Source organism: Spermophilus citellus (genome assembly GCF_964194105.1).
Source record: "Spermophilus citellus genome assembly, chromosome: 12".
NCBI lineage: Eukaryota > Metazoa > Chordata > Mammalia > Rodentia > Sciuridae > Spermophilus > Spermophilus citellus.
Window position 1 is genome coordinate 121,118,678 of NC_138198.1, and position 27,528 is coordinate 121,146,205.

A 27,528-nucleotide genomic window follows, 5' to 3' on the forward strand; every position below is an offset into this window, starting at 1 on the left:
GACCAAAAATAATTAAAATGTTTCTTCAAGTCAAAGAAAACAGCAGTCAGCAGAATGAAGAAATAAGCTGCAGAATGGGAGAATGAGGTTAACATCTTGAATATATAAATAATTCCAAAGTCTTTATTGCAAAACAAAACAAAGAGCACAATTAAAATTGGGAAATAGAGGGCTGGGCCTGGTGCTCAGCGTAGAGCTCTCACTTAGCATGTGAGAGGCCCTGGGTTCGATCCTCTGCACCACATAGAAATAAATAAACAAACTAAAGGCATGTGTCCAACTACAACTAAAAAATAAATATTGAAAAAAATAAGCAATTGATCTAAATAGATATTTCTCAAAAGAAGACACACAAATGGCCAATACATGTGCTTAATAGGACACTTAAAAGATAATCGAAGGAGGAACTTGTTACTTGTAAGCATGACACTCTACATTAGGTTCCTGAAGTAGATTCAAAAGAAAAATCTTGAATCACTGACCACTGGTGACCAGACCATGTGGGCAGCCCCCTCACCTCTGGGTCCAGGGATTTCCTTCTGCGTCCAGAGAGACTTGCACTGAGTTTAAGGCAGGCTCTTCTTCCTCTGTCTCGTTGGGTGCTCAGCAACTATAGTCCTCCCTATAATTTGAATCTGTCTTTAATACCTAGTAAAATTTCTGAGAGTGTCTGGTTTGTTTGGAGTTTCCTTGCCTTCAGTTATCTATTTCTTTTGATATTATGGATTTGTTACTTTGATTTTTATGTGATTTTTTTTGAAGTACAGAAGTAAATGTTTAACTTCATATTGTCTTGAATCTGGGTACCCTAAGTTTTATTTTGTTTATCTAATAATAAACTTGTTTTTACTATTATGGAAATTGCTATTTATTAGACACAGGTTAAAGTTCAGTCCTATGTTGAAAATTCTTCATAATATAGACCTCAATCTTCAAAAGAGTCCTGACAGGGTGCTGAAATTATTAGTCCCACTTTATAGATGAGAAAGCTAAAGAAATGATATTTCACTCCCCAAGTTACAGAACAATAAATTACATAACTAAGATATAAAACTATAAGGAATAACTTGAAAGTCCATTATTTTAAGTACAATATTTCACTATCCACATTTTATACAGGTTTTTATTAACATCTTAAAATGTAATTGTCAACCATTAATATGATTATGACTATAAAAATCTGAATAATTTACAAAATATATTGTAACATTTACTGAGGAAAAACTCATCACCCTTGCTCCATTGTAACTATAATTTTAATTGTCTTTCTGTTTGCCTGCCACGGAGGTTCAGTAAATTTATACAGCAAAGACTAATAGGCTCATTATGATATAAAAAACTATGATACGGAAAGTCTTTTAATTATTTCTAATAAAGCACTTTTCTGTTGCCAGTTTTAAATGAGCAACTCAGTTTAATTGCTGGATGATATCTGTGTCATGATCCAAACCCAGGCACACAGGACAGGTCACTTTGTCAGCCCTTAGGGAACATTTTTTTCCCCTAACCATTGTTAAATTTCTCATTTCTTCATCTTTTATCTAATTGTTCCCCTAAGCTTGGTTTCCATTATATTGTTTATTCAATTTCCATCATCACTGCCAGTAATTCAAAAAGTCATGTGATCTAGGAAATTGAGCCACTGACAGCGTCTGAAGCATTGATACTGTACTGGAGCCCCACCTGTCCTTAGAGTCAGAGGCACTATTGGGGTCCCAGTTCATTTAGTCATCCAGTCACTCCAGGGCATCGGTGCAACACGGCACAGCACCTAAAGCAATGTTCTAATTATGGTGATAAATGAAAATGTGAACGTTGTAACGTCTCTATTGTGATGTATAATTCAAGGAGAAATCTTGATTAGAAAGTAATTCTAAGTCCAGGTAACATGAAAAACATCTAATCATGGAATTGTAACTGATGGGCAGTGGGACAAATATTAAAATGTAGTCACTCTGATGGGGGAAAGTAAGAAATTTAACAGTAGTGTGCTAATGTGAACAAGCATCTTCCAATTGAGGGAGGGACATTTCTGGAAGTAACATGGAGAACATAGAGTGTGTGAAAGTGGATCTTAAGATCCACCTGTGAAAGTGGATCATAAGAACCTTATTTTGAAAATCCTATGAGGAAAACGTTAGAAATAAAATCAGGGTCGGCATGGTGGTGCACACTTGTAATCCCAGTGACTTGGGAGGCTGAGGCAGGAGGATCACACAATTTCAGAACCAGCCTCAGCAACATAGTGAGACCCTACCTTAAAAAAAATAAAAAAAAAAAATTAAAAGGGCTGGGGATGTGCCTTGGAGGGCTAAGAACCCCTGGGTTCAATCCCTGGTACCAACAAATAAATAAGATTAGATAGTATTTGTGCAAATTTTAAAAAGATTTAGATATTCTTCATTAGTTTTTCATTGGCAAATAGAAGTGAAAAATTACAATAACTCTGAGGAGAGGTTACATTAAAATCTGATAAACTGTTTCTCGCAGAATCTTGAAGTTTCATCATACACAGTGAGCCGTCAATACAAATATTTTGAAAGGGGAAACTGTTAATTGGTTATAGGGATGTGGTCAAAAGAATGCATGTGGGGGATCTGACCATGCTCAGCGCTGTGCAGGGGGTGGTGGGTCTGGCTTCACCTGCTTACCATTACTTGGGGGTGAAGTGCAGGTCTCAGATCCTATATCTACTAGCACATATTTGCCTCAAACAACTCTAACAGTTCAGGAGAGCAAATGGAAGCCTGGGATCATGAAGTAGTAATCTAGCTACATTTTTAGGAAATGCTGAAATTTGCTTAGTTGTCTAAGAAATCAAGGATTTTTGACCTTTTGTTTCCATTTTTTATTTGTTCTTTTTAGATATACTTGACAGTAGAATGTATTTTGACATATTATACATACCTGGAGTATAATTTACTCTAATTAGGATCCTATCCTTAAGGTTGAACATTATGTGGAGGTCCTCTGACCGTGTATTCATATATGAATATTGAAAAGTTATGTCCAATTCATCTGCTGTCATTCCTAGTCCCATACCTCTTTCCCTTGCCTACATTTTCCTTTGTCTAAATCAAGGGGCTTCTATTCTTCCCACCCACATTGTGTTTTAGCATCCACACATCAGAGAGAACATTCAGACTTTGGTTTTGGGGGAAACTGGGTTATTTTGCTTAGTGTGATAGTCTCCATTTTCACTCATTTACTGGTAAATGTCATAATCACATTCTTTTTTAAGGCTGAATAATATTCCATTGTGTATATATACCACATTTTTTTATCCATCTGTGAGGGGCACCCAGGTTGGTTCCATAGATCAGCTATTCTGAATTGAGGTGCTTTAAACATTGATGTGACTGCATCACTGTAGTATGCTGATTTTAAGACTTCGGGGTGCAAACTGAGAGGAACCAGATAACTGGGTCAAATGGTGGTTCCATTCTGAGTTTTCTCAGGAAACTCTATACTGCCTTCCAGAGGGTTGTACCAATTTGCTGTTCCACAAACAATCAATAAGTGTACATTTTGCCTCACATCCTCACCAGCATTTATTGTTACTTGTATTCTCAATACTTGTCATTCTGACTGGAGTGAGATGGAGTCTCAGTGTGATTTTAATTTGCATTTCCTTAATTTCTAGAGATGAGCATATTCTCATATATTTGTTAAACATTCATATTTCTACTTCTATGAAGTGCCTGTTCACTTCATTTGCCCATTTATTGACTGGGTTATTTGTTTTTTTGGTGTTAAGATTTTTGAGTTCTTTATATATTCTGTAGATTAATACTTTATCCGAAGTGCAAGTGGCAAAATTTTTCTCCCATGTGTAGGCCCTCTCTTAATGTTCTTGATTATTTCCTTTGCTGTGAAGAGGCTTTTTAATTTGATACCATCCCATTTATGGATTCTTGATCTTACTTTTTTTTTTAATTTTATCCCAGATTTATTCTGCTCTTCATTGGTCATTCAATAGTGTACTATTTAGTGTTAGCATAGCTTCTATTTTTTCTGTATTAGTATAGCTAATATTTTTTTCTTTTATCATTGATTTTTTATTCCATTTCATTATAATCTGATAAAATGCAAAATATTATCTGATTTTTTTTGCATTTGCTAAGAAATGCTTTATGTCCTAAGATATTGTGCATTTTAGTGAAGGATCTGTGGATGGCTGAGAAGAAATATTGATGGATGAAATATTCTTTACATGTCTGTTAAGACCAAAATATTAATGTATTTTGTTTTATAGCTTCTTTATTTAGTTCTTTTTTTTGAAGGTGTATCCAGTGGTAAGAGATGTGTGTAAAGTTACCCAGTATTATTGTCTTGTGACCTATTTGATTCTTAAAATTAAGAAGGGTTTTCTTGTTGTATGTGGATGCTTTATTTTTTGAGGCATAAATATTTATGATTGTTATATCTTGATGATGTATAATTCCCTTAAGGCTTATAAAATGTCCTTTTTTGTCCCTCTTGTCCCTTTTGATTAACTATAGATTGAAGTGCACTTTATTTAATATGATATCTAATATGATAGATATCCCTGCTGTGTACAAGCCCCGTGTGAATGATATGTTTTTCCCATCATTTTACCTTTAGTTTGTGAATGTCTTTGCCTACAAGGTGTTTTGTGGAGACAGAATATAATAGGGTCTTGTTTTTTATCCTAATCTACTAGTCTATCTCTTTTGATTGATGACTTTAGGCCATTGACTTTAAATGTTATTATTGAGAAATGATTTTTATGCCCCATTATTTTGATTTATTTCTGGTTTTTAATTTGAATTACTTTCTCACTGATTGACTATTCTTCTAGTGTAATTTCTCTTTTTGCTGATTTCCACTTTTATTTCTTCTTCATAAATTATTTTATTGACTATGTTTTGTAGTGTAGGCTTTTTAGTTGTGAATTCTTTTAACTTTTGTTTATAATGGAGTGTTTCTATTCCATTATCATTTTTGAAGCTTAATTTTGCTGGGAATAGCATTCTAGCATTCACTTTCTTTCAGAGGTTAGTATATATTATTTCAAGACCTCCTAGCTTAAAGAATGTTAAAAAGCAGATGAGATCTGGATTGATTTCCCTCTGAATATGACCAGTCACTTTTCTCTTTAAAATTGTATCCTGATTCTGTATTTTAGGCATTTTCATAATAATGCCTTATTATAGGATTGTAGGCCTGGTGTAATTTTGTATATCTGGGGTCCTGTAAGCTTTTTGTATTTGATCTTCCATTTCATTCTTTAGGCTTGGGATATTTGCTAATATTATTTTATTGAAAAGATTGTACATTCCTTTTTTTTGTATCTCTTAGCCTTCATCTATCCCAGTAATCTTAAATTTGATCTTTTGAGTTTATCTTATATTTCTTGGAAGCTCTCTTAACATTTTTTCTCCATGGTCAACTTCATTGTTGAGATTATATATATTTTGTCTTCATTGCCCAAAATTCTGTCTTGCAAGTGGTCTAGTCTTTGGTGAAATTTTCCATTGAATTTTTATTTTGGTTTATTGATTCCTTTATTTGAGGATTTCTGTTTAATTTTTTTTCATAATCTCTATCTCTTTTTTGAAGTGACCTTTCACTTCCTGTATTTTCTATCTGATTTCATCTTTACATTGTCCTTTATTTCACAGATCTGTATGACTATGAACATTTTAAACTCCTTCTCTGACATTTCTTGAACTGTGGTATCAGTGGATTCTGTTACCAAGTTTCTTGGTTTGTTTGGGGTAATTTGTTACCTCACTTTTTTATGTTGTTTGTGTGTCTGTTCATCTAAGAGTGTGCTAAGAGTATGTTCATCTAAGTAGTAGAGTTTCTACCTTGTGGTCTTATAATGCCCCTTATGGTTTCTGGAACCTCAAAATTTAGGGGGAGGCAGATAATAACAACAATAGATGCAAACAATATACAGCATTAAACCAAATAGCTCTTTCTATGAAATCTACAAGGTTAATTGTCACAATAAGTTTACAAATGGGTTTACAATTTAGAATGGAGGGCAGGAAGAGAAGAGAAGTGATATGGGATATCACTTAGGATATGATGATTATGAGGGAGGAGGAGTAAAAATATGAGTAAAAAATTAAAGGAGGAGTGAAACAGAGAAAAATAAAGATTGGTTATTAGTAGAATAAAAGAGAAAAATAAAATCAAGAGAAACAGATAAGTGAAATAAAAAATATACATAAAGTAAAAGATTTTTAAATTAAAAATAAATGTAAAAATTAAAAAATACAAGCAAAAGCAAATATATATCACTCAAACATTCTAGTTCTCAACATATTGATCTATGAAAAATATGGAAGTCTTCAAAAATTCCAGAAATTAGAAAGGAAGCAAATATGGATATTTATAAGTGCCTATGAACCATCAGGTCACAATAAACAGAGAAAAGACAAAAGAAAAATTAAAAAAAAAATCTGGATGAAAAGCTAAGAACAGTTTCCACGGGATTTCAAAATGTTCTCAGCAGTGTTAGGTGGGGTGGCCTGGTTAGTGATGTCTGCTCCACCCTCAGGGTGGGAATGCTGATGTGTGAGATTGAATTCTGTAGGTGGAACTCCTGAACTTGGGCTTTAGGCTTAGGTCCTGTCCAGGTTCTTCTTTGAATGGGCGTGAAGAATTTAAATCAGCACACCCCCAGGGCCCAGCAGCTGCTGGTTCATGCTTGAAGTCTGCACCCTAGGGATCTCCCTGCGTTCCACACGTATGGTAGAGCAGCCAAGTTTTAGGTTCCTTCTGTCACCTGTGGACCCCACTTTTCCTGATTGCAGGTTCAGTCTCAAACTCAATCTCTCCCTCCGGACACTTTTGAATTCCCAGCCAGGTGCGTCTCTCTGAGCTGGTCTTGCAAGTGGCCAGGTTGGATGAGGAGAAGGGAGCTTGGTGGGTTTCTCTGACCAGTATTCCCCTGAGTTGACCCCTCTCCGTATTTGATTTCCTCGTGGTCACTCAGGTTCACTTTATGTCATGAAGGGCGGGTTTGGCAGGCCTGAATTTTGGGCCAAACTCAGGTTTGCCAGGAATTGGTTTCCCCAGGTGAAGGCCCTGGCAGTGTGGCTGCAAAATGGTCCTTTCCTCTGTCCTTTTGAAGGCAGCTGCAAGAGATGTGGTTTCTTTAGCAACAAGGATCCCATGCAGCTTGCCTTTCAGTTTAGCTGGGGAGTGTCTTTGATCTCCGATTTCTTCTAACCCAGAGGAGCTTCAGCTCTCCTAAAAATGCAGGTTCCTGTGATTCCCTTCTCCATCACTTTGCTCCTGGAGGCTCTGCTCTGGCTGCTACCTCTCGCAGTTGGCAGCAGTGGTGTCACTGGGGATTTCTTCCTTATTTTATCATATCCAACCTTCTGTGTCCCCTCTCTGGTTTGAATGCCCTGTATTAAATCCCAATAAATCCCTCCCCACCTATTTTTTTTTTTCATCTGCCTTGCTGAGAAGCTGCCTATTTGCTTTTCTGGTTTCACATCATGGAGCAGCCAGAAAATCAACCTCTACTATTCCACCATCTTGGAAAACTCTAGGATCCATGTGTGGCACTCTGAGCTCTGCTCTCTCACTAAAAAATAAATAAACAATAAGCAAACAAAACATAAGTTCCCTGACCTCAGGTTATTTTTCACCTCTAATACTTATTAAAGTTATTTTAACATTGCATGTATTAAAGAGTAGAAACTGTAAAAGTCATAATCCTAGACTCAGAGTATACAGATGAATGATGAGTAAAATTAGCCTAACACTAATGCAAATTTAGATTGTTTCCAATTTGTTTATGAATGTGAGGCTTTCCACATTAATAGAAAATTCAGAATATCTAAAAAGTTAAAAAGAAAAATCTACAATTTAATCATTATTGCAAATTAAATGGAAAACTCTTATGTTTGATATATTAAACTTTATTTTTTTCCATAATTATACACAAACCTGAGTGCATAAGCACCTGTTCTACAAAATGGAACCGCTATGTGTGTTAATATATGTGTGTTTTATTTTGATGTTTACATCTTGCATTCTATTGTGACCTTTTTGTCCTTAATATTTTCCTAAAATTTTATTTTAATGTCAATTTAATACCTCTCCCTCTTCTGCTTTCCCCTTCTGCCTGCCTCTGTCTTGGTCTATCTCTCTGTCTCTCCCTCATTCTTTCTATTAATACTGAAAGCCTGTAATGTTTTCACATGTACCTATTAGCACTGCCCAAATAAATCTATGAAACAAAACAAAGGAAATCAAAATGAGGTCTCTCTCTTAAGAGTTCAATTACATGACAACAAATATGTAAACACATTAAAAATTGATAATTATGTTTTAGTACAAAATAAATTAGTCGATAAGCAGGGTGCTATGATGAGTCATTAATATGTAATCCAACTGTTAACATAAAATAATACAATTGTACATTGAGTTAAGCATTTTTAGAAGAGAAACAAACTTATCATACATTTACTTTAGCTGCTGGAATTTATTCCTTCAATATTTAAATTAACTATATGCAATAACTACAATTATAAGTAAGATCAGTTGTGTGCAAGCAATATTTTATAAATTTCCAAGAGAACATTTGATTAAACCACCTGAATATTCCTCTTCCTTTTTCAACAACTGTAATATCATCACCCAAAACATATTAGAAAATTAATATTTCCTTTAATTTTCATAAAGCTAATGAAAGGAAGCATTGATATTTCAATTGCATTTCAAAAATCTGAGGTGTGAAGAAGTTGTTGACATGTCCAAGTGACATAGCTGATCATCCCCACCACAATACAGTTGTTCCTTTCTGCACTAGAGACCCTTGGGCTGGAGAAGAATTCCCTAGCAGCTCCAGATCTCCAGATAAGGAGATGACTACTACATAAACATCAATTTTTATGTAATGTGAACAGCAATTCCCCCAAATATTTATTGCTACTTCTAATGGCTTTCCTGTCCAATCTGTTATCTAACACCTACAGCTTCCTGACATTGGTTCCATTATTATGCTTATTTTTCATATAAGATATCTGGGGCCTAAATGTAAGTTATTTTCTCATTATTTTACAGTTTATTGAGTCAGAGTCTAAATTTGGTATGTCTTCCTCCAAGCCTTAGTTCCCAATACCTGCTATCATAGTGTATCTTTTTTTTTTTTTTTTTAGCTACTTATTGTGTAAATTTGGTCAGGCATCTTTGTGCTCAGCATCTCTTTTTGTTAAATGAGCATAATATTCACCAATGAAGAAAAGGTAGCCATCAAGACCACAATGTGAAATGGCCAATAAAACACACACATACACACACCAAAAAAAAAAAAAAAAAACTGTGAATACACTTAACAAATTCAATCTCTGTACTAGCAGAAATGCTATTATGAAAGTTGAGATGCACAGAACAGTTCAAAATAGTTTTCAGCAAAAGGTAGAATAACTCTAGAAGATGACAAGTACCGTTTTCAGGCAGCATTGCCAAGCATTGATGGGCAGTTGACCTTGAAGTCACTGAATGACTTGAATACTAAGGTTTTTTATTTTTTTCTTTCCTCTTCTCAGCTTTGCTGTCAGCGATTCAGTGTCACCAAGTTTCTGTTCTGCCAATTGGATTAGCATAGTTAAAAAGGACTATGTATTTATAGCTAAATCTTGATGGGGTTATGAAATTTAGATAATTATGGTAGTGAATCTTAATTTCTTACATCTTATCCTAATTGCTTTGGCTTTCTTACTACCATTTACATGAAATATTTTATAGGACTTTTACAATTTGTATTTAGTAGATTTCAGAAATCATCAAATCTAATTTAGAGAGTAGAAAATTAGTTCTGAGAGTAGTGAGTGACTAATTCAGAGTCACATATTCAAAGCAGAAAGAACCCATGTCCTTTAAATCCCTATTCACTCCTTTTTGGGATCAGCTTCTCACCTCTTAATTAAAATGCATGAGGAACATTTTCTTTATCATTACAATTAAATGTGGGGGCTGGGGTCGTGGCTCAGCGATAGAGCACTTACCTAGCATGTGTGAGGCCCTGGGTTCAATCCTCAGCAGCACATAAAAATAAATAAATAAAGGTATTGTGTCTAACTACAACTAAAAAATATTAAAAAAAAAAAAAAGATTGAATTTAAGGTCTGCCTAAAATAGCCCATTCTGACTGAGGTGAATATACGCTTTCACTGGCTATTTCAACAATGCAGAGATCGGGACCCCAGAGCATCAGTAGGCTGTGTTGGACAGCAGAGCTATAGTACTGGTGTTGAAGAAGACAGATGGGCCATGCATTATGCCCCTGTTCACACAGCACAACAGCCTTGGTCCTGCCTCCTGTTCTAAAGGTGCTACTATGGAAAACACTGGTGGGGTGTTACAATGTAGCATCCTATCCTAGCATCCAGAGTTTTATCATTTACCATGAAATATGATAGATCTTCATGGCACATTTATAACAGTCATGCTCCTTTTGACAACACAATTGAAATATGAGTCTGTACCATTTAACTCTAACATAAAAGGTGTTGGCAAGACCTGGGATCTCTATCAATATAAAGTATAAAGGGGTGAACAGAAACACCTCATGGAAAGCAAAAAGTGGGGTAGAGGTAAAGCAGCACCTGTAGGAAAGTTTCCAGCAAGGATTATGGCCAGTGTGATGGGATGATATTCATTTTATAGAGTTTACACCACAGAAAAAATGGAAATTGTCTCTCTGGGTTTCACCTTGTCTAAAATGTGTGATATGACACAGACACGTGCACCCTGGGCCTCCAGCTGCACCACCAGGCTTCTAACAGGACACGATGCATACCGCCTGTCAGCCTTGGTGCCCCACAGCCCTGCAGCTCCCTACCCATATGCCATGTGCAGTGCTCTCAGCTCCCTGACTCTCTCCACCTGGCTGTTCACCAAACTTGGCTTGTCTGCACCCAGGATTGACCAACAATTGTGGGCCATCTCCGTCCTGGGAAGCCAGGAAATACCATTGCCATAGAAGGGGGCTGCGATGCAACTTCTCCAGTGAGGTCTGAATGCCATTACTAGAGAGAAAAATTCCTTCAAAATGTGTTCCTTCCTTGAATAGTCTTTCTCAGTGCTCAAGCAGTCACCAGTGTTCGCTTCACACAGCATGGGGTAGTTAGAGTCAGAAGTGATGAGTCTTGTTAAACTATCCCTCTTCACTTTACTACTTCATTTTTATGTCTTGTTGGGACCATGAGTGAAGCAATCAATGCATAATAATTGCTTGTATTTTTTGAGGACATTTTTTTTTTATGTTGAAGGAACTTGGATAAGCTCATTCTCCAAATAACTCCCTGTATATCTATAGCTGCATTTATATCTCTATTAATATCGAATGCATGTTTGTATATGTATAAATACCTAAATACTAAAAGAAGAAACTATGAGAATTTAAATGTCTTACCAAAGTGATGTATGCAGGCTCTAATGGATTGGATAGAGTTAGTATCCTTACTTATTTGTACCCACATATGTCACAGCCATAAATTTCATGAATCTTACCTCTTTGAAGTCACAATGACATACTTCTTTGGTATTTTTTTTTTAGCAATGTTCCTTGTTTGTATTAGTATGTGTGTTTTATATGTATACAGAGATTTAAACAAAGCTTGGAGGAGCGCTATAACATGGAAATTATATTGGCAATGTACACATTTTACATATCCTAATCATTCCCCAATAAGGCTAAATATTAATAACAGTTATTTTTATCATTAGTTATGAAATGACTAGATTGTCAAACTATTGGAGCAATAAAATATATTTTATAAGATGTATTTTTTGGTAAAATGTACAAATTTGTGACTCATAAATTCAGAAGCATCTTAATGCAAGCATAATTTTATATTTAGTGTGGCTGAATTGGGGTAGGATTATTTCCTTGATTGAATAAACTTACTCTGACATTATTTCAATTAATTTTATTAGTCAGTGGTGTCAGCTTTTCGTTAGACACAGCATATTTTCACACTACTAGCAGTGATAAAAAGAATAGGAAAAAACAAAACAAAAATTCAACTCTATTATTTTAATAGAAGACATGAAAAAATCAAAAAGCAGGATGTATAAACAGAATAGAGATATTGAAGAGATAAGTTAATTGATTGATTTCCCTAATAAGTAATAGTGCATTTCACCAATTAAATTATCTAAATTATAAGAGGTATAATGTTTGATAATAGTATCTCTGCTGTTTCCTTCTAAAAGGGATAATGCTCGTACAATATTTTATGATAAACCTAAATCAAGTAGAATTCTCTTGAACTGGCAAGTTCCACAAAAATTAGCTTGCAGTTAGAATGATCATTTTTAAAAGTCTTGATATAAGTGGTATTATTCAACAGATAAATAACTTTGAAAAATAAAGGATAAAAAATTCTAACTATTCAGTGGCTCTTCATTTCTAAAAAAAGTTAAGGTAAGAAGATTTTCAAAAGTAGTTTTGACTTTAAAATACCTCCCAATAGCTGTGAGCATTTCCCAGGAGTAGAGCAGGACTGGGAAGAGACCAGGAAAGGTTGACCAATATGTGAGGTAAGAGCAGGAAGTTCTGGTGTGCTATTGCACAGATGGGTGAAGAAAGATGGTGACAATTCACTGTATAAGTCAAAAACCTAATGTAAGGATTCTGAAAGTTTCCCCAGAACAAAGGTGATCAGTAAGGAGAGAGACATGTATAACCTGAGTTAAACTTCATACTTCATACAATGTGTTCACGTTATCAGTACAATACCTGGTATCCCATAAATCTGTACAATTTATGTGGACTGATGTACCAGTTAAACTTAAACTCAAAAACTTAGAAAATTACAGTTAAGCAAAAAAAAAAAATGATTTCAGTATTTATATTAAGTTTTATGCTTAACCAACACAATTTTGTTTTTATTTAGAGAGCACTACTAAATCAAGAAAACCATGTGTATCTCTTTTAAGTCACCATGTCCCAGAGGGTAAAAAAACAAACAAACAAAAACCACTATATCTTTTAAAAATCATTCTTATTTGAAAAGGAATATATGTACAAAAATAGAAGCAATGTTCAGCTCATCCATCACTGAAATTTCACGTTTTTCCTGGACCCAAGCTCTCAAGAAAATATCTTCCTTCTCTCTCTCTCTCTCTCTCTCTCTCTCTCTCTCTCTCTCTCCCCCCTCTTCTCTTTCTTTAAATTCAATATGTATATTAAATTTTAAGACTTGATTAAGTAAACTTGGGGTTAAAATTGCCTCCACATGGAGACATAGAAATACTTCATTCTAAGAAACCATTATGATCAATAATAATCATATAGTAAAAGCATGGCATTGAATTATATAATAATAATAATAATAATAATAATAATAATAATAATAATAATAACAACATTTCATTGTCATTATATTCACAAGTACAGAGGCAAAATCCCAAAGAAAATACTAGCAAACCATGTTTTATATGTTGGCACCTGTCCCAGGCTGGCCACTGTGCTTGAGACTGAAGATGCAGAGGTGAGCCCCCCTGCTGGGGCGGGTGGACCAGGCATGGTTAATTCAACCCCTGGGTCCTCGGGGTGAGTTCTGTTGAGGTGGCTGGAATAATACTAGCACATGAAGTCAAATTCGTATAAACTAATGTATCAAACTTACGTTAATGCTAGGAATGCAAGGATGATTCAAGAGTTTAAAAAGTTCATAAATGGAATTCATAACATCACCCCAGGGAAAATCTATGACATGTTATATTCATGTTATATTCATATTAGAAACAGAAGGCACACAGATTTGTATAACATGGAGAAGGTTTGTTTTAAAAGAAGTGATGACAAAGATGGTTGGGTTATATAGATGAGAGGAGGGATATTGAAGGGATTCACAGGTTATAGAATTGAAAACAATTCACCATAGTACCTGAGAATATCCATATATAGGAAAATATAAATATATAAAAGTAAAGATTCACTTATATACTTCTTAAGGAATAAAATACTAAGTTTTTATAAGGAATTTAATAAGATAAGTTAAAAATTTATGTGCATGGTCAAACAGCCTTTGAGAGCTACTACCCTTCTAATGTAAAGAGCTTTCCTGATGGCAGGAGGGAGGTAACCTCAGCAGATAATCAGAAATTATAAATCAACAAGAGCAAAGACATGAGCCCAAGGACAATGAGCTCAAGCTGTGCATAAATTTAAGTGTCATAAGGACAGTCTCCAAAGGATTTGGATTGATGTCCAATGTGCATGGCACCATTGATCTAAACAGAAGGATCAATTTGCCTTATGATTATCAGTCAATTTTTTTGTCAGCTACCCAGTGAAGTTCAATGGGCTAGTAAAGAAAGAGGGGTAATAAGGTAGACAGACCTTTAGCCATGCTAACGAAGAGAAGAAGAGAGAACTCAAATTACTAACATACGGGATGAAAAAGGCAATATCACAACAGATGCTACATAAATACAGAAGACAATTAGAAATTATTTTGAAAACCTATATTCCAATAAAATAGAAGATAGTGAAGACATCGATAAATTTCTTAAGTCATATTATTTGCCCAGACTGAGTCAGGAGGATACACACAATTTGAACAGACCAATATCAATGGATGAAATTGAAGAAGCCATCAAAAGACTACCAACCAAGAAAAGCCCAGGACCGGATGGGTATACAGCGGAGTTTAACAAAACCTTTAAAGAAGAATTAATACCAATACTTTTCAAGTTATTTCAGGAAATAGAAAAAGAGGGAGCTCTTCCAAATTCATTCTATGAGGCCAACATCACCCTGATTCCCAAATCAGACAAAGACACCTCAAAGAAAGAAAACTACAGACCAATATCTCTAATGAACCTAGATGCAAAAATCCTCAATAAAATTCTGGTGAATCGAATACAAAAACACATCAAAAAAATTGTGCACCATGATCAAGTAGGATTCATCCTTGGGATGCAAGGATGGTTCAATATACAGAAATCAATAAATGTTATTCACCACATCAATAGACTTAAAGATAAGAACCATATGATCATCTCGATAGATGCAGAGAAAGCATTCGACAAAGTACAGCATCCCTTTATGTTCAAAACATTAGAAAAACTAGGGATAACAGGAACTTACCTTGACATTGTAAAAGCTATCTATGCTAAGCCTCAGGCTAGCATCATTCTGAATGGACAAAAGTTGAAGGCATTCCCTCTAAAATCCGGAACAAGACAGGGATGCCCTCTATCATCACTTCTATTCAATATAGCTCTCGAAACACTGGCCAGAGCAATTAGACAGACGAAAGAAATTAAAGGCATAAAAATTGGAAAAGAAGAACTTAAATTATCACTATTTGCAGATGACATGATTCTGTACCTAGAAGACCCAAAAGGGTCTACAAAGAAACTACTAGAACTAATAAATGAATTCAGCAAAGTGACAGGATATAAAATCAACACGCATAAATCAAAGGTATTTCTGTATGTCAGCGACAAAACTTCTGAAACGGAAATGAGGAAAAACACTCCATTCACAATATCCTCAAAAAAAAATAAAATACTTGGGAATCAACCTAACAAAAGAGGTGAAAGATTTATACAATGAAAACTACAGAACCCTAAAGAGAGAAGTAGAAGAAGATCTTAGAAGATGGAAAAATATACCCTGTTCATGGATAGGCAGAACTAACATTATCAAAATGGCGATATTACCAAAACTTCTCTATAGGTTTAATGCAATGCCAATCAAAATCCCAACGGCATTTCTTTTAGAAATAGATAAAGCAATCATGAAATTCATATGGAAAAATAAAAGACCCAGAATAGCAAAAGCAATTCTAAGCAGGAAGTGTGAATCAGGCGGTATAGCGATACCAGACTTCAAACTATACTACAGAGCAATAGTAACAAAAACAGCATGGTACTGGTACCAAAACAGGTGGGTGGACCAATGGTATAGAATAGAGGACACAGAGACTAATCCACAAAGTTACAACTATCTTATATTTGATAAAGGGGCTAAAAACATGCAATGGAGGAAGGATAGCATCTTCAACAAATGGTGTTGGGGAAACTGGAAATCCATATGCAACAAAATGAAACTGAATCCCTTTCTCTCGCCATGCACAAAAGTTAACTCAAAATGGATCAAGGACCTTGATATGAAATCAGAGACTCTGCGTCTGATAGAAGAAAACGTTGGATCAGGTCTACATATTGTGGGGTCGGGCTCCAAATTCCTTAATAGGACACCCATAGCACAAGAGTTAATAACAAGAATCAACAAATGGGACTTACTTAAACTGAAAAGTCTTTTCTCAGCAAGAGAAACAATAAGAGAGGTAAATAGGGAGCCTACATCATGGGAACAAATTTTTACTCCTCACACTTCAGATAGAGCCCTAATATCCGGAGTATTCAAAGAACTCAAAAAATTAGACAATAAGATAACAAATAACCCAATCAACAAATGGGCCAAGGACCTGAACAGACACTTGTCAGAGGAGGACATACAATCAATCAACAAGTACATGAAAAAATGCTCATCATCTCTAGCAGTCAGAGAAATGCAAATCAAAACCACCCTAAGATACCATCTCACTCCAGTAAGATTGGCAGCCACTATGAAGTCAAACAACAACAAGTGCTGGTGAGGATGTGGAGAAAAGGGTACACTTGTACATTGCTGGTGGGACTGCAAATTGGTGAGGCCAATTTGGAAAGCAGTTTGGAGATTCCTGGGAAAGCTGGGAATGGAACCACCATTTGACCCTGCTATTGTCCTTCTTGGACTCTTCCCTGAAGACCTTAAAAGAGCATGCTACAGGGATACTGCCACATCGATGTTCATAGCAGCACAATTCACAATAGCTAGACTGTGGAACCAACCCAGATGCCCTTCAATAGATGAATGGATAAAAAAAATGTGGCATCTATACGAAATGGAGTACTATGCAGCAATAAAAAATGACAAAATCATGGAATTTGCAGGGAAATGGATGGCACTAGAGCAGATTATGCTTAGTGAAGGTAGCCAATCCCTAAAAAACAAATACCAAATGTCTTCTTTGATATAATGAGAGCAACTATGAACAGAGCAGGGAGGAAGAGTAGGAAGAAAAGAGTAACATTAAACAGAGACATGAGATGGGAGGGAAAGGGAGAGAAAAGGGAAATTGCATGGAAATGAAGGGAGACCCTCATTGCTATACAAAATTACATATAAGAGGTTGTGAGGGGAATGGGAAAATAAACAAGGAGAGAAATGAATTACAGTAGATGGGGTAGAGAGAGAAGATGGGAGGGGAGGGGAGGGGGGATAGTAGGGAATAGGAAAGGTAGCAGAATACAACAATTACTAATAGGGCATTATGTAAAATTGTGGATGTGTAACCGACGTGATTCTGCAATCTGCATTTGGGGTAAAATTGGGGGTTCATAACCCACTTCAATCTAATGTATGAAATATGATATGTCAAGAGCTTTGTAATGTTGTGAACAACCAATAAAAAAATAAAATAAAATACCTGCACCAAAAAAAAAAAAAAAAAAGAAAGAGGGGTAAATTGGCGGGGTGAGATTATGAATGGGCTCAAGACAAATGGACAATTTCATTGAGGCTGGGAAACTTCCTCTCCACTTCTGCAGATTGAGAATATCAGTGAGGAGTTCTTCATAGAGTAACCATGTCACATAGGCTCTGGGGAACCTCTGGATGACGATGCCTAAGGACACTTTACTGGCCTCTACTCCCCTGGGCACTTGGATGCTTTCTTAAGCTTCAAATCTCCTCCTGGAGGAGAATTTATCTCTAGATCTCTGTGTTGGAATACCTGGAATGTCTTCTGATTTTCTGACATTACACATATGATGCAAATCTTCATTATTATACTCACTATTGAAACATTTCTAACAACTTTGTTTGACAATTAGACCATAGAAGAATATTAGACCATTAGTAGAATATTCCTCTGCTATTCCACTGCAAACAAATTTCAAACTCAGAATTAAAGGCATATTTAATCTAAAAAAGTTTTGCATGAATTTTCACAAAATGAATGTAATGTAAAATTCATTTGATAATTTTCCTGTTGATGGAATTTGTATAGGTATGTTTTATATATGAGAAATATACATTTGATGTTTCATATATACATACATGAAACATACAATGTATATATACACATGAAATTCATACATATGAAATTCATAGGTATATATGAGTGATTCATTTGATCTTCAGAGAGTAAAACATTATGTATGCTTAAAAACGTTAATATTTCAATCAATTAAATGGATAATTCTACATTTTTATATGTGCCTATCTGCTTACTAACCTATAAAAATGTTTCCATTTATGGGCTATATCACTGGTGGAAAAATACACATACCCATTACCATCTATTTCCCAAAAGAGTAAAACCAAATGAGCAGGATAAGCATTAATTCGGTGATTCTTTGAAGGATTTGCCGAGAGAATAAAAATTATGCATATTCAGTAATGAAAAGTATACAAAGTCATTTTCTGGCCTCATTTAAAATATTCAATCAAAATTATTGCTTTTGTAGATAATGTAGCTGAAAATTAAAAGACTGTGCATCAGCTAATCCAAAGTCCACTGCAGAGAAAGCATCTTGTCAGATCAAAATTCTAAGCAGAGCTCACTTTCAAGTGAGCTTTCTCCATTAATCTATGTAAAAGTGACTGGGTGGTTTAGAGCTAAAGATCTGACAGAATATTTCAGCTGTTAGAAGTATAGTGATCTGGCTGCCCATTTGAGGGAAAGATATTCTTGTGGATGGTACTTGGCCTCAAATTTAACTTCCAATCATCTTTTTATTAATTCTTTTGAACGTTATGCAAATCATTGTGCTTACTACTAATAAAATGTGAGGCAAGCTGATCATTTTTAGGACTTAAGGATGAGTTAGATCACTTAGTAAAAAAATTGTCCAAGTAAGGATTTCTGAGAATAGTCTAAATAGTCTAAATTTATTTCAAAATTAATAATAATAACTGTTTTTTTAACCAAAATTTAAAACTTACTAGATTTAAATTATCTACTTCTGTGTGACAATTACAATGCAAAATTTTCTGGAAAATTTTTTTCAAATTATACATCAGTGTCAGATGTTTCTAAAATAATGAAAGTGTTTCTTGATAATACAGATTTTATGATATTTAGATTATTTCTTTTTAATTTTAATTAGATTTTTTAGTTTTAAGAGATTAATTTGCACTAAATAATAAGTTAATCTTTTACATCTTCATTGCTAATTTTTCATTCATATTGCAAACAAGATGAAATTAGTTAGAAAAAAAATGTACTGAGAATTTTCAGTGGTGGAAAGGTTGAGCACTAACTTGTTTGCTAAAAAAAAAAAAAAATCTCTTCTAAACAGCCTGATGCTCTGGTCTGAAGTCTCTTCCAAAGCTCTTGTTGAGGTTTAATTGTTTAATTGTTTCGGGATTAGTTAGGGCCCTTGGAGAGACAATGGGCCAGGTGCTCCTGACCTGAATGGGTTAGTACTGGTATTGCCAGAGTGGGCCAGCTGTGAGAGGTAAACACAGATAGCTACTCAGTCCTGACTCTCACTCCATAGCCTCATCCAGAGACCTACTGGATCCCAGCTCTCTTGATCCTCTTCTTTATTCACATGTCTTTTGTTTCTGTTAGTGAATTTTAGAAACACAGGATACCAAGAGGAAGAAAACGCAAAACAAAGCGAAACCCTAAAGTAAAGGCACATCCATATTATAGGAAGAGGTGGGTATTATTATTATTATTGATTTTAACTTTTCTTTTTTCTTTCTTCCATTGTTTTTTCTTGCTTTTCAATGTGGTCTTGAGTGAAATAAAGGAAATCAAGGCAAAGTAATATCTCCGAGATGAGACTCAAACTTCACCTGCAAATTGTATCTACATTCCTCTTTATTGATCTGGTTAAAGTTGAATACAGGTCAGGTGTGGTGGTATATACTTGTTATCCCAACAGGGAGGCTGAGGAAGGAGGATCACAAGGTGGAGGCAAGATTGAGCAACTTAGTGAAACCCTGTCTTAAACTAAATCTTAGAAAGGATTATGGATGTGCCTCAGTGGTAAAGTACCCTTGAGTTTAATCCCCAGCAGGGATGGGGGTGTGCATTAAGGAAAGAACTAGTGAGAAAAACTAAGTTGTATTCTTAGTCAGTTCTAATCCATTGCGACTGTGGGACATCATAAAAGTAGCTAACATCAAATATAAGTTTAGTCACCACAAATTGTGACTGTAGCTCATCATGTCCCATCAGGATTTGTCCCTTAGCTCTGCTGTGGAAGCTAGTTAACACAAGTTGAACAAGAGTCTCCCAGTCCCAAATACGCAAAAGACCATCAATTTCATTGTAGTAGCTAGAATTGGGAGGTTTGGGTTTTTATTCCTATCTAGAACATTTTATTCTCTAACTTCCAATCACACTCAATATCTGCAGTAAGAATTCTATAAAACTATAAAATATCTAGTACAAATTTCATCTTCAGGAAATTTTCCTAAATGTTTCACAGCTCCCACACATTTCAGCAATAAACTTGTTTTCTCTATAGTGAGTGATATTTGGGACTGGGTTTCTCCATAACACACAAAAGACTTACTTAGCTATCTAGACATTCACACATTGGATTCATTCACTGGATTTAAGGTAACTATATGGAGTAAGAAAGATTCTGTCAAAACATAAACATCAAAAGGAGAAAACAAAACATCAAGTGTTATTTATGCTGATGTTTTATGGAGAAGATCTTAGGAGATAATAGATTGCTTATTTATCTTATTCAAAATTTAATAGGCTACCTTGATGCATTCAAGACAGAGTACTGTTGGGTTTCCTTTCTGGGCCTATTCTCTTCCAATTCCATATACCCTATGAATTAATCAAACTCTTGCATTTAAATCATAATCTTCGGAATCAAGGGCCCTTTACCTATATTTTCCCAATATCCAGATATATGAATTCAACTCCTTAATATCTCCTAGATGAGACTCAGTTAACTCAAACTTCACATATAGAAAATCTATCTAATCGTATCACAGTGCACCATATTACCTTGATCAGAGGGATATTAAAATTTTAAAATATTAAATATTTTCAAAATTTGCAGTGTTTTTAAAAATATGTTCTTTTCATGCCATATGTACTTTTTTTTCCAACGCAGAACTTCGTCTTCCATACAAGATGTGGCATCATAGCAGATTTCTAATTTGTTTTCAATTTACCAAAAAATTATCAAAGTACAACTAACTTTAATTTCACTAATATTAAAATTATCTTTTCACTTCCTTACTTGAAATACTTAAATGTGTAACAAATATATGAAACATTCAAAACATGGTGGAATATATAGTTTAAAGGGTTTTTATTCCTTTCTCAAATAACTGTGTTTTTGTTTTTGTTTTTGTGTCTTTGTACTATGGATTGAACCCAAGGGTGCTTGACCACTGAGCTACATCCCCAGCCCTTTTTATATTTTATTTAGATATAGAGTCTCACTGAGTTGCTCAGAGCCTTGCTAGGTTGCTGAGGCTGGCTTTGAACTTGCAGTCCTACTGCCTCAGCCTTGTGAGCCTCTGGAATTACAAGCATGAACCACCACATCTGGCTCAAATAATTTTATAAACTCTATCTCATGCATATTCTAGAAATTACATTTTAAGCAGTGTAAATCACTAGTTTGATCTCCTTTAAATTGTTATTTTTATAAACTTTTTTGACCACTTTGAGTCAAGGTTTAATTTATGCTTTGAAACACAGACTATTGTGGAGTGGCAGGTGGTGATTTCCCTTCAGTTTCTCCTCATGGCCACTGAATTGCTTGTGATTGGTACAGCAGAGGGAGGGGGAGTATTTCTAGAAAAGAGCAGAAGCCTCTATATTTAATTGGAACTTATGCAACATTTCTTGGCTGTACATGGGCTTGATTAGTCTGGTCTTCAGATGTTGGATCTCTTGAGGAGCTCAGACCTCCATGCTTTGAATGTTTCCTGGGTCCTTGATAGATGTGCATTCTGTAGTATCAGGTATAGGGCATCATATGCAATGTTATTGAGATCTGCCTTGTGTTGCTTACAACTTCTGTATCATTTATTTCCACTTGATCTGTTTTGTACCAAGAATATGAGAATGCCACATTAACATATTCTGTCTTTGCTGGGTTTTATCTGAATTCTTGCATTTTGGGCTTATTTTGCTTTACAAAGGTAGATGCTTTGTTAATTGGCACACAAGTATCAGCATAAAATCATACTATATGTTATATTTTCATTGTGGATTCTGGCTTTCCACCTTAAAAGGTGTCCTTCTTTGGCATGCCTATTTCTTTGGGCTTCCATTTTACTTTTTATATATATATATTGTAACCAGTTCTCTTTTTGTTTTCCTATGCCTGACAGAATTTGTTCAGCCTTTTATGCTTTAGCCTTTCTGAATCTCTATTGTAGGTTTTATTTTGCAGTTCACATTGAAAACATTCGTTTTAATGGGTAAATTAAACTCATAAAAATTTATACTTAGGACTTACACTTGTTCTCAACTTTCTTATATTACATGATTATATACATAGTATATTGTAACAGTGGTCCATTTTATGCTTTGAATATAGCCCTTGCTGTTCTGCCATTGTGAATTATTTTTAAAAGGATATGTTTCTTTCTCTTCTTTTCCATCCACTCCTCCCTTATCTCTCCCACTCCAGGGGAAACAGGTTTACCTTTCATCCCATTTTAGGTAGAGTTATCTGTCCTTGAGCACACACCCACCACACCACAGGAACAAAGTAACTCATACTGGGAGACAGCCTCAGAAGATCTTAGCTATGATGTCTCCCGCAAGTGCATTTCAACTCCAGATAGGAAACAGATGGAATATAGCCTTCCAATCACCTCTTTAAAATCCCAATGTTTCCCCTGATGGGCAGCAACACAGCCTCTGGAACAGGATCCTCCTGTTTTTCATTTGATAGCAAAGCAATACAACTTCTCTTTCTTTTTCTCAAAACCATGTCTTCATTATTGGATTGGCATCTGGAACAGGGACAGAGCTTTGTTAACAAATTTGGTAACCTCAGTGGGACCCAAGAGCAGCTCCCACTCCAATTTTTTTGGAGAGGATTGATTTTCCAAACAACCCCACTTCCAAAGTAAGCATGCAAGTTGGCTGGTGAACCTGTTGAGAACCAATGGCAGGAGAGTTAGGAGATGGGTGAGTTTGTCTCAAATCCAACCAGAGATACTACTGTTCCTGTGAGTAAAGGAAGGGACCCAGGGACCATCCCAGCAACTGAAGCTCCTTTTGCTTCAGGGAACTCACACCTTCTTTCCCTGAACATAAGGTAGCTCCCTTGTTCACTTTGAGAAAAGGGAAACTGAACTCAGTAAAGTCTGGACACTGGTGGCCATCTGGTAAGCCCCACCGGCACCTGTACGCATGCCAAGACCCTTGATTCCACACATCTGATTCCTCTTTGTGGGAACATCTGGTCTCAATTTGTGGGAATATCTGTGGCGACACTGGTGTAGGAGTCAGGCACAGTTAAGCAGGACTCAAGAGCCTAGAGATATATGCTCCCTTCTGGTCTGTTCTGGGTTCTCATCTGTTGGCTTTGTTTGTCTGTCTGGGTTTTTGTTTTTATCTGTTACAGCCTCTTTTAAGACATGGGCAATACTGTGTTGATCCTATATGTAGTCTTGCCAAAGATCTTGGCTGCTCTGTTTTTAAGGTCTGTTGGCCGTGGTTTGGGGGATCCTCTCTGGTAGTCGGGTCTGTCACAGGTAAGGTAAGTAAGCTGAAGAAATGGCCGTCTAAATGTGTGAGGCTGTCCAAGGAAAAGATAATGTTTTACTATAAACTATCTGGCTTTTGAATACCTTTCTGAGTTCCTATACAATCTTGACCTATTATTGGCATAACTAATGTATGTTAGTTTTGAAAAGTCTGAAGTTAGACTAATTCCTTTAGTTTTCATTTTAAGAAAAATCTTTTTGCCTGGAAATTTTGAAGATTTTTTTTCTTTTAGAAATCTTGTAGTTTTAACAAGAAGCCTCTGGATATGGATTATTTTTATTTTTTATTTTTTATTTTTTTTATTGGTTGTTCAAAACATTACAAAACTCTTGACATATCATATTTCATACATTAGATTCAAGTTGGTTATGAACTCCCAATTTTACCCCATATACAGATTGCAGAATCACGTTGGTTACACATCCACATTTTTACATAATGCCCTATTAGTAACTGTTGTATTCTGCTACCTTTCCTATCCTCTACTATCCCCCCTCCCCTCCCCTCCCATCTTCTCTCTCTACCCCATCTACTGTAATTCATTTCTCTCCTTGTTTATTTTCCCGTTCCCCTCACAACCTCTTATGTGTAATTTTGTATAACAATGAGGGTCTCCCTCCATTACCTTGCAATTTCCCTTTTCTTTCCCTTTCCCTCCCACCTAATGTATCTGTTTAATGTTGATCTTTTCTTCCTGCTCTTCCTCCCTGCTCTGTTCTTAGTTGTTCTCATTATATCAAGGAAGACATTTGGTATTTGTTTTTTTAGGGATTGGCTAGCTTCACTAAGCATAATCTGCTCTAGTGCCATCCATTTCCCTGCAAATTCCATGATTTTGTCATTTTTTAGTGTTGCGTAATATTCCATGGTGTATAAATGCCACATTTTTTTTATCCATTCATCTATTGAAGGGCATCTGGGTTGGTTCCACAGTCTAGCAATTGTGAATTGTGCTGCTATGAACATCGATGTGGCAGTATCCCTGTAGTACGCTCTTTTAAGGTCTTCAGCGAATAGTCTGAGAAGGGCAATAGCTGGGTTGAATGGTGGTTCCATTCCCAGCTTTCCCATGAATCTCCATACTGCTTTCCAAATTGGCCTCACCAATTTGCAGTCCCACCAGCAATGTACAAGAGTACCCTTTTCCCCACATCCTCGCCAGCACTTGTTGTTTGACTTCATAATGGCTGCCAACCTTACTGGAGTGAGATGGTATCTTAGGGTGGTTTTGATTTGCATTTCTCTGACTGCTAGCAATGGTGAGCATTTTTTCATGTACTTGTTGATTGATTGTATGTCCTCCTCTGAGAAGTGTCTGTTCAGATCTTTGGCCCATTCGTTGATTGGGTTATTTGTTTTCTTATTGTTTAATTTTTTGAGTTCTTTGTATACTCTGGATATTAGGGCTCTATCTGAAGTGTGAGGAGTAAAAATTTGTTCCCATGATGTAGGCTCCCTATTTACCTCTCTTATTGTTTCTCTTGCTGAGAAAAAACTTTTCAGTTTAAGTAAGTCCCATTTGTTGATTCTTGTTATTAACTCTTGTGCTATGGGTGTCCTATTAAGGAATTTGGAGCCCGACCCCACAATATGTAGATCGGAGCCAACTTTTTCTTCTATCAGACGCAGAGTCTCTGATTTGATATCTAGCTCCTTGATCCACTTTGAATTAACTTTTGTGCATGGCGAGAGGAGGGGATTCAGTTTCATTTTGTTGCATATGGATTTCCAGTTTTCCCAGCACCATTTGTTGAAGATGCTATCCTTCCTCCATTGCATGCTTTTAGCTCCTTTATCAAATATAAGATAGTTGTAGCTTTGTGGATATGGATTATTTCTTTGAAATTATTCTATTACTAATACCTGAGACTACAGATTCTCCTCAACTTAAATGCTTTAGCTGCATTATAGAGATTCAAACGCATTGCATTCTTATTTATTCACAACAGAGTTTCCTTGTCCAACTACAGAGTAGCATCCACTCATTTTATCACAAATGTTTCACTCAACAACCTCTGGAGTCAGCAATGCTGATAGATAACATGGCTCTCCTCCTCTCCATTTAGTATCACTTGTACTTGTCCACAAAGTTCTATGGCTTGTTTCTGACTCTCACTTCTTTGCCATCTTAGTCATCTTAGCCAATCTTTTGTTTAAGAAAAGATTCTCTCTCTCTCTCTCTCTCTCTCTCTCTATATATATATATATATATATATATATATATATATGCACATATATATGATTTTTTCCAAGTGTTCTTCTTGGTAAAGACATGTTTCTCTCTCCTGGTTTATACTTACTTTGTCTGATTTTGTTTTCATTTTCGTCACTTTAAGGATTCTTTTCCTTTCTTCATTCACTTACTAGTGCAATCATTAAACATTCCTTAATTCCATTTAGAAATCTCTGAAAGAATCATGGGGAACATGGAAGAGATCAAATTGAAATAAAAAGACTTATTAAAATGTGACCGTGTTTTCTCACTAGTTCTCATGGGTGGTACAGAACCATGGAGGCTGGAGTATCAAGTTCTACCTGGAGGGTTGGAGAATAGCTTCACTGAGGAGAGAAAGCTTTTTCTCAGTTGTGAAAGGTTTAGTATCTAACCTAGGAGATAATAAATAGCACATTTTAAGCAGAAGGAAATTTTCTTTTAAACTTAGACTACAGTGAATAAGAGAATAGTAAATTTTGGAAAGTATTCAGAGGTGAACCGAAGTTCATGTGCAAATGTGGCAACTGAGGAGGCTCCATAGGCGGATGAGGGCTGATTAGTATTCCCCCTTCAGGTTCTCCCTGTGTTGTGGCTCTTCTCATTAAAATAAAAAGCAAGTCTTTCCCTACCTAAATTTGTTTTATCAGAGAGTTCAAGCAATTTGTTCTGTTAATTTCTTTTTCTATCCCCAACAGTTCCCACATTGTAACAGTTTGGAAACCATTAAAGGAATTGCCATACAATGCATTTTACAAATTTGATTTTGTTACTGAAGCAGTGAAATGTTTTCTTTAGACACTGACAATAACAAACACAAAATCTGTAACAGAGAATCAAGCCTTTCAAATCTATTCCATTGACACCAATTCCATTATCTTGAATGAAAAGGCAGGCCTCTTACAACTTGAAATAAAAATTACCCCATGGTATCATGCTCCTTTGCACTGGATGTTGAAAGAAACCCACTACTGAGACAGGAAAATACCTGAGAGTTAGGTGGGAGAACATTGAAGTTTGATTCTTTGTAACCATATTCAAGACTCCAAAAGGAACAACTCCTAAGAGAGATTTTGACTAATATTGTTGCCTTCCCCATTTAAATTGTTTCAATGACTGTCAGGGTATTTTCAGCAGATTTAACCACTATACAGACATTTTAAGGTTTACATAAAATAAATGTAGAAGCCAGCCATTATTGATGTAGAAAGTTTATTGAAAATAGATGTTTTTTACATCAATTAAAACTCCTAGTACTCCTCCAACTCCCATTTTGTCAAGACTGCAAATAGAGTTTAAGAAGGAATCATAGAATCATTTTATTTGAGTGATCTGATAGATCAGATATCATTAGATAAAATAAGATCCTTCAATATGAGAAAAAGTTTCTTAGAATCCAATTTAGAAAAAACAGTCTGACAAAAGGTCATTCATTACGTTCTTTTGAATTCCATGGAATGTCATCTAAGTAATTTCTGTTTTTAAATTAACAATGCCTTTGGACATGATAGTGCCAGTGTTTTCATGTTACTTCTGTAA